This window comes from Taudactylus pleione, unplaced genomic scaffold (genome assembly GCF_031769625.1).
Source record: "Taudactylus pleione unplaced genomic scaffold, aTauple2 ptg000019l, whole genome shotgun sequence".
NCBI classification, from domain to species: Eukaryota; Metazoa; Chordata; class Amphibia; order Anura; family Myobatrachidae; genus Taudactylus; species Taudactylus pleione.
Genome location: NW_028284421.1, coordinates 31,355,474 through 31,368,533, shown reverse-complemented (window position 1 = coordinate 31,368,533; position 13,060 = coordinate 31,355,474).

Below are 13,060 nucleotides of genomic sequence, written 5' to 3'. Positions count from 1 at the left end.
GGAGACATACTACTGTGTGGAGACAGCGGGCCATTCTGGGAGAGAAAGGTAAGCAGGAGATATCTGTGATGCTAGTGTATGGGGACAGCGGGCCATTCTGGAAGAGAAAGGTAAGCAGGAAATATCTGTGATACTAGTGTATCGGGACAGCGGGCCATTCTGGGAGGGAAAGGTAAGCAGGGGATATCTGTGATACTAGTGTATTGGGACAGTATGTAAGGAGACAAACTACTGTATGGAGACAGCGGGACAATCTGGGAGAGAAAGGTAAGCAGGAGATATCTGTGATACTAGTGTATGGAGACAGCGGGCCATGCTGGGAGAGAAAGGTAAGCAGGAGACATCTCTGATACTAGTATATGGAGACAGCGGGCCATGCTGTGAGAGAAAGGTAAGCAGGAGATATCTGTGATACTAGTGTATGGGGACAGTGGGCCATTCTGGGAGAGAAAGGTAAGCAGGAGATATCTGTGATTCTAGTGTATGGGGACAGTGGGCCATTCTGGGAGACAAAGGTAAGTAGAAGATATCTGTGATACTAGTGTATCAGGTCAACAAGCCATTCTGGAAGAGAAAGGTAAGCAGGAGATATCTGTGACACTAGTGTTTGGGGACAGCGGGCCATTCTGGGAGAGAAAGGTAAGTAGGAGATATCTGTGATACTGTGATACTAGTGTATGGGGACAGCTGGCCATTCTGGGATAGAAAGGTAAGCAGGAGATATCTCTGATACTAGTGTATGGAGACAGCGGGCCATGCTGGGAGAGAAAGGTAAGCAGGAGACAACTCTGATACTAGTGTTTGTAGACAGTGGTCCATGCTGGGAGAGAAAGGTAAGCAGGAGATATCTGTGATACTAGTGTATGGGGACAGTGGGCCATTCTGGGAGAGAAAGGAAAGCAGGAGATATCTGTGATTCTTGTGTATGGGGACAGCGGGCCATTCTGGTAGAGAAAGGTAAGTAGGAGATATTTGTGATACTAGTGTATCAGGACAGCGGGCCATTCTGGGAGAGAAAGGTAAGCAGGAGATATCTCTGATACTAGTGTATGGGGACAGCGGGCCATTCTGGGAGAGAAAGGTAAGCAGGAGATATCTGTGATACTAGTGAATGTTTACAGCGGGCCATTCTGGGAGAGAAATGTAAGCAGGAGATATCTGTGATACTAGTGTATGGGGACAGTGGGCAATTCTGGGAGAGAAAGCAGGAGATATCTGTGATACTGTGATACTAGTGTATGCGGACAGCGGGGCCATTCTGGGAGAGAAAGGTAAGCAGGAGATATCTCTGATACTAGTGTTTGGGGACAGCGGGCCATTCTGGGAGAGAAAGGTAAGCAGGAGATATCTATGATACTAGTGTATGGGGACAGCGGGCCATTCTGGGAGAGAAAGGTAAGCAGGAGATATCTGTGATACTAGTGTATGGGGACAGCGGGCCATTCTGGGAGAGAAAGGTAAGCAGGAGATATCTGTGATACTAGTGTATGGGGACAGCGGGCCATTCTGGGAGAGAAAGGTAAGCAGGAGATATCTGTGATACTGTGATACTAGTGTATGGGGACAGCAGGCCATTCTGGGATAGAAAGGTAAGCAGGAGATATCTGTGATACTAGTGTATGGGGACAGTGGGCCATTCTGGGAGAGAAAGGTAAGCAGGAGATATCTCTGTTACTAGTGTATGGAGATAGTGGGCCATGCTGGGAGAGAAAAGTAAGCAGGAGACATCTCTGATACTAGGAGAGAAAGGTAAACAGGAGATATCTGTGATACTAGTGTATGGGGACAGCGGGCCATTCTGGGAGAGAAAAGTAAGCAGGAGATATCTGTGATACTAGTGTATGGGGACAGCGGGCCATTGTGGTAGAGAATGGTAAGCAGGAGATATCTGTGATACTAGTGTATGGGGACAGCGGGCCATTCTGGGAGAGAAAGGTAAGCAGGAGATATCTCTGATAGTAGTGTATGGGGACAGCGGGCCATTCTGGGAGAGAAAGTTAAGCAGGAGATATCTGTGATACTAGTGTATGGAGACAGCGGGCCATGCTGGGATAGAAAGGTAAGCAGGAGATATCTGTGACACTAGTGTATGGGGACAGTGGGCCTTTCTGGGAGAGAAAGGTAAGCAGGAGATATCAGTGATACTAGTGTATGGGGACAGTGGGCCATTCTGGGAGAGAACGGTAAGCAGGAGATATCTTTGATACTATTGTATGGGGACAGCGGGGCCATTCTGGGAGAGAAAGCTAAGCAGGAGATATCTGTGATACTAGTGTATGGGGACAGCGGGGCCATTCTGGGAGAGAAAGCTAAGTAGGAGATATCTGTGATACTAGTGTATGGGGACAGCGGGCCATTTTGGGAGAGAAAGGTAAATAGGAGATATCTCTTATACTAGTGTATGGGGACAGCGGGCCATTCTGGGAGAGAAACGTAAGCTGGAGATATCTGTGATAGTAGTGTATGGGACAGCGGGCCATTCTGGAAGAGAAAGGTAAGCAGGAGATATCTGTGATACTAGTGTATGGGGACAGCGGGCCATTCTGGGAGAGAAAGATAAGGAGGATATATCTGTGATACTAGTGTATGGGGACAGCGGGCCATTCTGGGAGAGAAAGGTAAGCAGGAGATATCTGTGATACTAGTGTATGGGGACAGCTGGCCATTCTGGGAGAGAAAGGTAAGCCGGAGATATCTGTGATACTAGTTTATGGGGACAGCGGGCCATTCTGGGAGAGAAAGGTAAGCAGGAGATATCTGTGATACTTTGAGACTAGTGTATGGGGACAGCGGGCCATTCTGGGATAGAAAGGTAAGCAGGAGATATCTCTGATACTAGTGTATGGGGACAGCGGGCCATTCTGGGAGAGAAAGGTAAGTAGGAGATATTTGTGATACTAGTGTATCAGGACAGCGGGCCATTCTGGGAGAGAAAGGTAAGCAGGAGATATCTCTGATACTAGTGTATGGGGACAGCGGGCCATTCTGGGAGAGAAAGGTAAGCAGGAGATATCTGTGATACTAGTGAATGTTTACAGCGGGCCATTCTGGGAGAGAAATGTAAGCAGGAGATATCTGTGATACTAGTGTATGGGGACAGTGGGCAATTCTGGGAGAGAAAGCAGGAGATATCTGTGATACTGTGATACTAGTGTATGCGGACAGCGGGGCCATTCTGGGAGAGAAAGGTAAGCAGGAGATATCTGTGATTCTAGTGTATGGGGACAGTGGGCCATTCTGGGAGACAAAGGTAAGCAGAAGATATCTGTGATACTAGTGTATCAGGTCAACAAGCCATTCTGGAAGAGAAAGGTAAGCAGGAGATATCTGTGACACTAGTGTTTGGGGACAGCGGGCCATTCTGGGAGAGAAAGGTAAGCAGGAGATATCTGTGATACTGTGATACTAGTGTATGGGGACAGCAGGCCATTCTGGGATAGAAAGGTAAGCAGGAGATATCTCTGATACTAGTGTATGGAGACAGCGGGCCATGCTGGGAGAGAAAGGTAAGCAGGAGACAACTCTGATACTAGTGTTTGGAGACAGCGGTCCATGCTGGGAGAGAAAGGTAAGCAGGAGATATCTGTGATACTAGTGTATGGGGACAGTGGGCCATTCTGGGAGAGAAAGGAAAGCAGGAGATATCTGTGATTCTTGTGTATGGGGACAGCGGGCCATTCTGGTAGAGAAAGGTAAGTAGGAGATATTTGTGATACTAGTGTATCAGGACAGCGGGCCATTCTGGGAGAGAAAGGTAAGCAGGAGATATCTCTGATACTAGTGTATGGGGACAGTGGGCAATTCTGGGAGAGAAAGCAGGAGATATCTGTGATACTGTGATACTAGTGTATGCGGACAGCGGGGCCATTCTGGGAGAGAGAAGGTAAGCAGGAGATATCTCTGATACTAGTGTTTGGGGACAGCGGGCCATTCTGGGAGAGAAAGGTAAGCAGGAGATATCTATGATACTAGTGTATGGGGACAGCGGGCCATTCTGGGAGAGAAAGGTAAGCAGGAGATATCTGTGATACTAGTGTATGGGGACAGCGGGCCATTCTGGGAGAGAAAGGTAAGCAGGAGATATCTGTGATACTAGTGTATGGGGACAGCGGGCCATTCTGGGAGAGAAAGGTAAGCAGGAGATATCTGTGATACTGTGATACTAGTGTATGGGGACAGCAGGCCATTCTGGGATAGAAAGGTAAGTAGGAGATATCTGTGATACTAGTGTATGGGGACAGTGGGCCATTCTGGGAGAGAAAGGTAAGCAGGAGATATCTCTGTTACTAGTGTATGGAGATAGCGGGCCATGCTGGGAGAGAAAAGTAAGCAGGAGACATCTCTGATACTAGGAGAGAAAGGTAAACAGGAGATATCTGTGATACTAGTGTATGGGGACAGCGGGCCATTCTGGGAGAGAAAAGTAAGCAGGAGATATCTGTGATACTAGTGTATGGGGACAGCGGGCCATTGTGGTAGAGAAAGGTAAGCAGGAGATATCTGTGATACTAGTGTATGGGGACAGCGGGCCATTCTGGGAGAGAAAGGTAAGCAGGAGATATCTCTGATAGTAGTGTATGGGGACAGCGGGCCATTCTGGGAGAGAAAGTTAAGCAGGAGATATCTGTGATACTAGTGTATGGAGACAGCGGGCCATGCTGGGATAGAAAGGTAAGCAGGAGATATCTGTGACACTAGTGTATGGGGACAGTGGGCCTTTCTGGGAGAGAAAGGTAAGCAGGAGATATCAGTGATACTAGTGTATGGGGACAGTGGGCCATTCTGGGAGAGAACGGTAAGCAGGAGATATCTTTGATACTATTGTATGGGGACAGCGGGGCCATTCTGGGAGAGAAAGCTAAGCAGGAGATATCTGTGATACTAGTGTATGGGGACAGCGGGGCCATTCTGGGAGAGAAAGCTAAGTAGGAGATATCTGTGATACTAGTGTATGGGGACAGCGGGCCATTTTGGGAGAGAAAGGTAAATAGGAGATATCTCTTATACTAGTGTATGGGGACAGCGGGCCATTCTGGGAGAGAAACGTAAGCTGGAGATATCTGTGATAGTAGTGTATGGGACAGCGGGCCATTCTGGAAGAGAAAGGTAAGCAGGAGATATCTGTGATACTAGTGTATGGGGACAGCGGGCCATTCTGGGAGAGAAAGATAAGGAGGATATATCTGTGATACTAGTGTATGGGGACAGCGGGCCATTCTGGGAGAGAAAGGTAAGCAGGAGATATCTGTGATACTAGTGTATGGGGACAGCTGGCCATTCTGGGAGAGAAAGGTAAGCAGGAGATATCTGTGATACTAGTTTATGGCGACAGCGGGCCATTCTGGGAGAGAAAGGTAAGCAGGAGATATCTGTGATACTTTGAGACTAGTGTATGGGGACAGCGGGCCATTCTGGGATAGAAAGGTAAGCAGGAGATATCTCTGATACTAGTGTATGGGGACAGCGGGCCATGCTGGGAGAGAAAGGTAAGCAGGAGATATCTGTGATACTAGTGTATGAAGACAGCGGGCCATGCTGGGAGAGAAAGGTAAGCAGGAGACATCTCTGATACTAGTGTATGGAGACAGCGGGCCATGCTGTGAGAGAAAGGTAAGCAGGAGATATCTGTGATACTAGTGTATGGGGACAGTGGGCCATTCTGGGAGAGAAAGGTAAGCAGGAGATATCTGTGATTCTAGTGTATGGGGACAGTGGGCCATTCTGGGAGAGAAAGGTAAGCAGAAGATATCTGTGATACTAGTGTATCACGTCAACGAGCCATTCTGGGAGAGAAAGGTAAGCAGGAGATATCTGTGATACTAGTGTATGGGGACAGCGGGCCATTCTGGGTGAGAAAGGTAAGTAGGAGATATCTGTGATTCTGTGATACTAGTGTATGGGGACAGCAGGCCATTCTGGTATAGAAAGGTAAGCAGGAGATATCTCTGATACTAGTGTATGGAGACAGCGGGCCATGCTGGGAGAGAAAGGTAAGCAGGAGACAACTCTGATACTAGTGTTTGGAGACAGCGGGCCATGCTGGGAGAGAAAGGTAAGCAGGAGATATCTGTGATACTAGTGTATGGGGACAGTGGGCCATTCTGGGAGAGAAAGGTAAGCAGGAGATATTTGTGATACTAGTGTATCAGGACAGCGGGCCATTCTGGGAGAGAAAGGTAAGCAGGAGATATCTCTGATACTAGTGTATGGGGACATCGGGCCATTCTGGGAGAGAAAGGTAAGCTGGAGATATCTGTGATACTAGTGAATGGGGACAGTGGGCCATTCTGGGAGAGAAAGGTAAGCAGGAGATATCTGTGATACTAGTGTATGGGGACAGAGGGCCATTCTGGGAGAGAAAGGTAAGCAGGAGATATCTGTGATACTAGTGTATGGGGACAGCGGGCTATTCTGGGAGAGAAAGGTAAGCAGGAGATATCTGTGATACTAATGTATGGGAACAGCGGGCCATTCTGGGAGAGAAAGGTAAGCAGGAGATATCTATGATACTAGTGTATGGGGACAGCGGGCCATTCTGGGAGAGAAAGGTAAGCAGGAGATATCTATGATACTAGTGTATGGGGACAGCGGGCCATTCTGGGAGAGAAAGGTAAGCAGGAGATATCTGTGATACTAGTGTATGGGGACAGCGTTCCATTCTGGGAGAGAAAGGTAAGCAGGAGATATCTGTGATACTAGTGTATGGGGACAGCGGGCCATTCTGGGAAAGAAAGGTAAGCAGGATATAACTGTGATACTAGTGTATGGGGACAGCAGGCCATTCTGGGATAGAAAGGAAAGCAGGAGATATCTCTGATACTAGTGTATGGGGACAGCGGGCCATTCTGGGAGAGAAAGGTAAGCAGGAGATATCTGTGATACTAGTGTATGGGGACAGCGGGCCATTTTGGGAGAGAAAGGTAAATAGGAGATATCTCTTATACTAGTGTATGGGGACAGCGGGCCATTCTGGGAGAGAAACGTAAGCTGGAGATATCTGTGATAGTAGTGTATGGGACAGCGGGCCATTCTGGAAGAGAAAGGTAAGCAGGAGATATCTGTGATACTAGTGTATGGGGACAGCGGGCCATTCTGGGAGAGAAAGATAAGGAGGATATATCTGTGATACTAGTGTATGGGGACAGCGGGCCATTCTGGGAGAGAAAGGTAAGCAGGAGATATCTGTGATACTAGTGTATGGGGACAGCTGGCCATTCTGGGAGAGAAAGGTAAGCAGGAGATATCTGTGATACTAGTTTATGGCGACAGCGGGCCATTCTGGGAGAGAAAGGTAAGCAGGAGATATCTGTGATACTTTGAGACTAGTGTATGGGGACAGCGGGCCATTCTGGGATAGAAAGGTAAGCAGGAGATATCTCTGATACTAGTGTATGGGGACAGCGGGCCATGCTGGGAGAGAAAGGTAAGCAGGAGATATCTGTGATACTAGTGTATGAAGACAGCGGGCCATGCTGGGAGAGAAAGGTAAGCAGGAGACATCTCTGATACTAGTGTATGGAGACAGCGGGCCATGCTGTGAGAGAAAGGTAAGCAGGAGATATCTGTGATACTAGTGTATGGGGACAGTGGGCCATTCTGGGAGAGAAAGGTAAGCAGGAGATATCTGTGATTCTAGTGTATGGGGACAGTGGGCCATTCTGGGAGAGAAAGGTAAGCAGAAGATATCTGTGATACTAGTGTATCACGTCAACGAGCCATTCTGGGAGAGAAAGGTAAGCAGGAGATATCTGTGATACTAGTGTATGGGGACAGCGGGCCATTCTGGGTGAGAAAGGTAAGTAGGAGATATCTGTGATTCTGTGATACTAGTGTATGGGGACAGCAGGCCATTCTGGTATAGAAAGGTAAGCAGGAGATATCTCTGATACTAGTGTATGGAGACAGCGGGCCATGCTGGGAGAGAAAGGTAAGCAGGAGACAACTCTGATACTAGTGTTTGGAGACAGCGGGCCATGCTGGGAGAGAAAGGTAAGCAGGAGATATCTGTGATACTAGTGTATGGGGACAGTGGGCCATTCTGGGAGAGAAAGGTAAGCAGGAGATATTTGTGATACTAGTGTATCAGGACAGCGGGCCATTCTGGGAGAGAAAGGTAAGCAGGAGATATCTCTGATACTAGTGTATGGGGACATCGGGCCATTCTGGGAGAGAAAGGTAAGCTGGAGATATCTGTGATACTAGTGAATGGGGACAGTGGGCCATTCTGGGAGAGAAAGGTAAGCAGGAGATATCTGTGATACTAGTGTATGGGGACAGAGGGCCATTCTGGGAGAGAAAGGTAAGCAGGAGATATCTGTGATACTAGTGTATGGGGACAGCGGGCTATTCTGGGAGAGAAAGGTAAGCAGGAGATATCTGTGATACTAATGTATGGGAACAGCGGGCCATTCTGGGAGAGAAAGGTAAGCAGGAGATATCTATGATACTAGTGTATGGGGACAGCGGGCCATTCTGGGAGAGAAAGGTAAGCAGGAGATATCTATGATACTAGTGTATGGGGACAGCGGGCCATTCTGGGAGAGAAAGGTAAGCAGGAGATATCTGTGATACTAGTGTATGGGGACAGCGTTCCATTCTGGGAGAGAAAGGTAAGCAGGAGATATCTGTGATACTAGTGTATGGGGACAGCGGGCCATTCTGGGAAAGAAAGGTAAGCAGGATATAACTGTGATACTAGTGTATGGGGACAGCAGGCCATTCTGGGATAGAAAGGAAAGCAGGAGATATCTCTGATACTAGTGTATGGGGACAGCGGGCCATTCTGGGAGAGAAAGGTAAGCAGGAGATATCTCTGATACTAGTGTATGGAGATAGCGGGCCATGCTGGGAGAGAAAGGTAAGCAGGAAACATCTATGATACTAGTGTTTGGAGACAGCGGGCCATGCTTTGAGAGAAAGGTTAGCAGGAGATATCTGTGATACTAGTGTATGGGGACAGTGGGCCATTCTGGGAGAGAAAGGTAAACAGGAGATATCTGTGATTCTAGTGTATGTGGACAGCGGGCCATTCTGGGAGAGAAAGGTAAGCAGGAGATATTTGTGATACTAGTGTATCAGGACAGCGGGCCATTCTGGGAGAGAAAGGTAAGCAGGAGATATCTATGATACTAGTGTATGGGGACAGCGGGCCATTCTGGGAGAGAAAGGTAAGCAGGAGATATCTGTGATACTAGTGAATGGGGACAGCGGGCCATTCTGGGAGAGAAAGGTAAGCTTGTGATATCTGTGATACTAGTGTATGGGGACAGCGGGCCATTCTGGGAGAGAAAGGTAAGCAGGAGATATCTGTGATACTAGTGTATGGGAACAGCGGGCCATTCTGGGAGAGAAAGGTAAGCAGGAGATATCTGTGATACTAGTGTATGGGGACAGCGGGCCATTCTGGGAGAGAAAGGTAAGCAGGAGATATCTGTGATACTGGTGTATGGGGACAGCGAGCCATTCTGGGAGAGAAAGGTAAGCAGGAGATATCTGTGATACTAGTGTATGGGGACAGCGGGCCATGCTGGGAGAGAAAGGTAAGCAGGAGATATCTGTGATACTAGTGTATGGGGACAGTGGGCCATTCTGGGAGAGAAAGGTAAGCAGTAGATATCTGTGATACTGTGATACTAGTGTATGGGGACAGCAGGGCCATTCTGGGAGAGAAAGGCAAGCAGGAGATATCTCTGATACTAGTGTTTGGGGACAGCGGGCCATTCTTGGAGAGAAAGGTAAGCAGGAGATATCTGTGATACTACAGTATGGGGACAGCGGGCCATTCTGGGAGAGAAAGGTAAGCAGGAGATATCTGTGATATCTCCTGCTTTACCTTCTTGATGAATGCCCTGAGCACTTAGTTTCTACAATTGCAGGTGAAAATATTAATTTTCATCTGCTTTTGTAGAAATTAAATGATGATGAATAGACCCCATTATTTGTTGCCTTGTTCTGAAACCATTTTAAGACCTCTCATATCTAGAGAGGCATTTGCCCAGGACATTGTTATTTATTTATCTGTGACTATGAAGTATGTGCTGGAGGTGTTCAGTAAAGAAACTGACTGCATCGAGAGATGTCTGACTCTCCACTAAATTTACTATTGCAGTCTTTGGCTGAATGAATTATTTGATGATAGAGTTGATGTTACGCATCAGTCATTTGATTCAGCTCAGGTAACTGCAAAGACAAATTGAAAGGGAGGTTCGGGGGCAGAGAATTTTGTACTGGGTGAAAAGGGTCATGTAGGAAGATCAATGTGACAAAATCTAAATATAGTGTAATGTATTTTCAGATATTTATAGCTGTCTCATTTCCAAAGAACACCTTTATAAATGTGCTGTAGAGTACCCAACTATATCCATGTGCATTATGGCATAGAGCACTTTATCATACAACTTACTAAAGTGCTGAAATATTTTGCAACATGTACAATGTATAAGGAAGCCGTCTTGGAAATGATCAGATAACTAGAGCAATCTCTGGCATACCTCTCATGAGTGAGTGTCACTATACAGGCATGCCTCACCAGACTTGTGTATACAAATTATCATAAAACACACAACTCATTACAGGCTGAGTCTCCCATATCCAAGTATTCCGAAATATGGCATATTTTTGGCATGACTGAGATAGTGAAACCTTTGCTTTTTGATTGTTCAATGTACACAAACTTTGTTTAAGGCACAATATTATTAATAAATAAAGTATAAAATGACCTATAGGCTCTGTGTATAAGGTGTATATGAAACATAAATGAATTTCATGTACGTACACAAACTTTGTTTGAGCCACAAAATTATTGAAAATATTGTATAAAAATACCTGCAGACTGTGTGTATAAGGTGTATATGAACCATAAATGCATTCTGTGTTTAGATTTGGGCCCTATTCCTAAGACTCATTCCTAAGATTTTAATATGGTATGCAAATATTTCAAAATATGTAATATTCCGATATACAAAATAGTCCTGGTCCCAAGCATTTTGGATATGGGAGACTCAACCTGTATACAGAACTGCAAAGTTTTAAAAGACATACATTGAACTAAAAAAGATATTATGTTGATTCAAGAGAAGGACAATGGTATTTGGGTCCAAATTCAGCACACCTGGAAGATATCATTCATAGACTATAAAGACCGTAGCTATGTTCTCAAATTTCACCTCTGTGAGTAATGCACATTCTAATAGTGAAGGGGTTAAATAGTTGAACTAATACGAGGAAGAATAGGTTAATTGACTTGTCCAGCTGCTGCTCTCCTAGATGTATTTTTAGAGTACTTGTTGCACCTGCTGCTCTCCGTATCCCTATGTGTCATGACATATGTTTCATTAAAAACTCGGGAAAGAGAAATTTAAAATAGTTTTAGAGACCTTAGTTTTGGTGTATTTATTAATTAATTACTAAATGATGGGATTTTGTAGTTCTGCTTGGCAGCTTATTTACATATGCTATTATGTATACAGATGATAAACTTTTTGATTTTATGTATAAAAACTGTTGCCATGGTTGTTTCCCCCTCATATATATATATATATAATTCATAGAGTGTCACAGAATATAAACATTACACATTTTATCCCTTTCTTTCCCACGTCTCTATAAAGGCCTTGCTTATGAAGACCCTTGTAGATTGGATTTGTTTAGGACGCCCAGGTTCTGTACATCACACTTGTGATCCTCATTTCCTACATCACTTCCTGCTATATGTTGTATAACCATAAACTGATCTGTAATTTACTATTCCATAATATACTGCTTAATAATCAACAGAATTTCTAGAGCGCTCATTGGCAATATTCATAGGATTACCATGGTACATTACAAAATCACAGTGGAATGATATGATTATTACTTTCTTGTGAAATATACTAAGCCTGGACATATATTCAGAGACACCTTTAGCAGAGCCTCTATACAACTCCAGAAAAGAATCAGAAATTGAAAACCTGCAAATAGCAAATTCCACACTCTGTCCTTGGTTAGACATTAGAGCTGTATGTGGGAGTCTTCAGCGACTACAAACACAGATGAGGATTCCAGCAACTGATTTATGAACATGTTCAACCTACAGTACAGGTCACAGCTAACAGTTTGTTACAGTTACAGAGATGTTAATATGACCTATTTAGGGGTCTATTTATCAAACACAGAGATATATCTTCTATTAATGCTATCTATCATTAAAATGAACTCGTGCTAGCCAGCAATACTGGCCTGACAGAGGAATGCACAGACTTACCTCTTCTCCGGCCAGTTGGGTCGTTTTGAACACGGAAACCCTGGTCTCAATTCTTAAAAAAATCCAAAAAAAGCAGAAAAAAAATAAGTTTAAACTAAGTTTAAAAGGTAAAAATGCTTAATTTTATTAAATGAAGCATTTTTCCATCTATTGCTCCGTTATTGCCATTTTGATGTAGCGATCAGATGTACCACTGGAATCTTTGTTAAATAGGCTTCCTCCTGCTTTACATGGGCTTTTGGGGTTTGGAAAAAAGGGGAAAGTCCCATCTGTATCTTAAACAGCGATTTTCACCAGATATTGGGTTCTTCTCCCTATAATAAATATATCCCTTAATCCTGGAGAGATTTATCTCATGCAGAATCTATCACTGACTTACGTAGTGACCTGAATTCATTAACTAATATAAAGCAAGCCCATTACATCTATTAATAATATGAGTTCAGATGAATTTAGTAAAATGTTAAATTCAGTAGCAGATAACGTATGACCCAAATGGTATTAGGCAGGTAGGTGTCTATGCATTTAATAGACTGAAATAAGGTAAATTGGTTTACTAATTTCAATTGGGATTGAAATGCCATATACAGTAATGGTTTAAAATAATTTATGGTTGTATTTAACTGGTTTGGTGCATAAGCTACAAAGACAAGATGATGTATGTGTGACAGATAACATCACCACACATTGTCTGTTTGGCAAATAAATAGTTAAATCCCTTGACACTATTTAAAGCTTGAGCTCATATGTCATTGTGTCCACTCAGTGCATGTTCTGGTATAAAAGGACACAGAGTATGTCCATGTCTTTCATAGA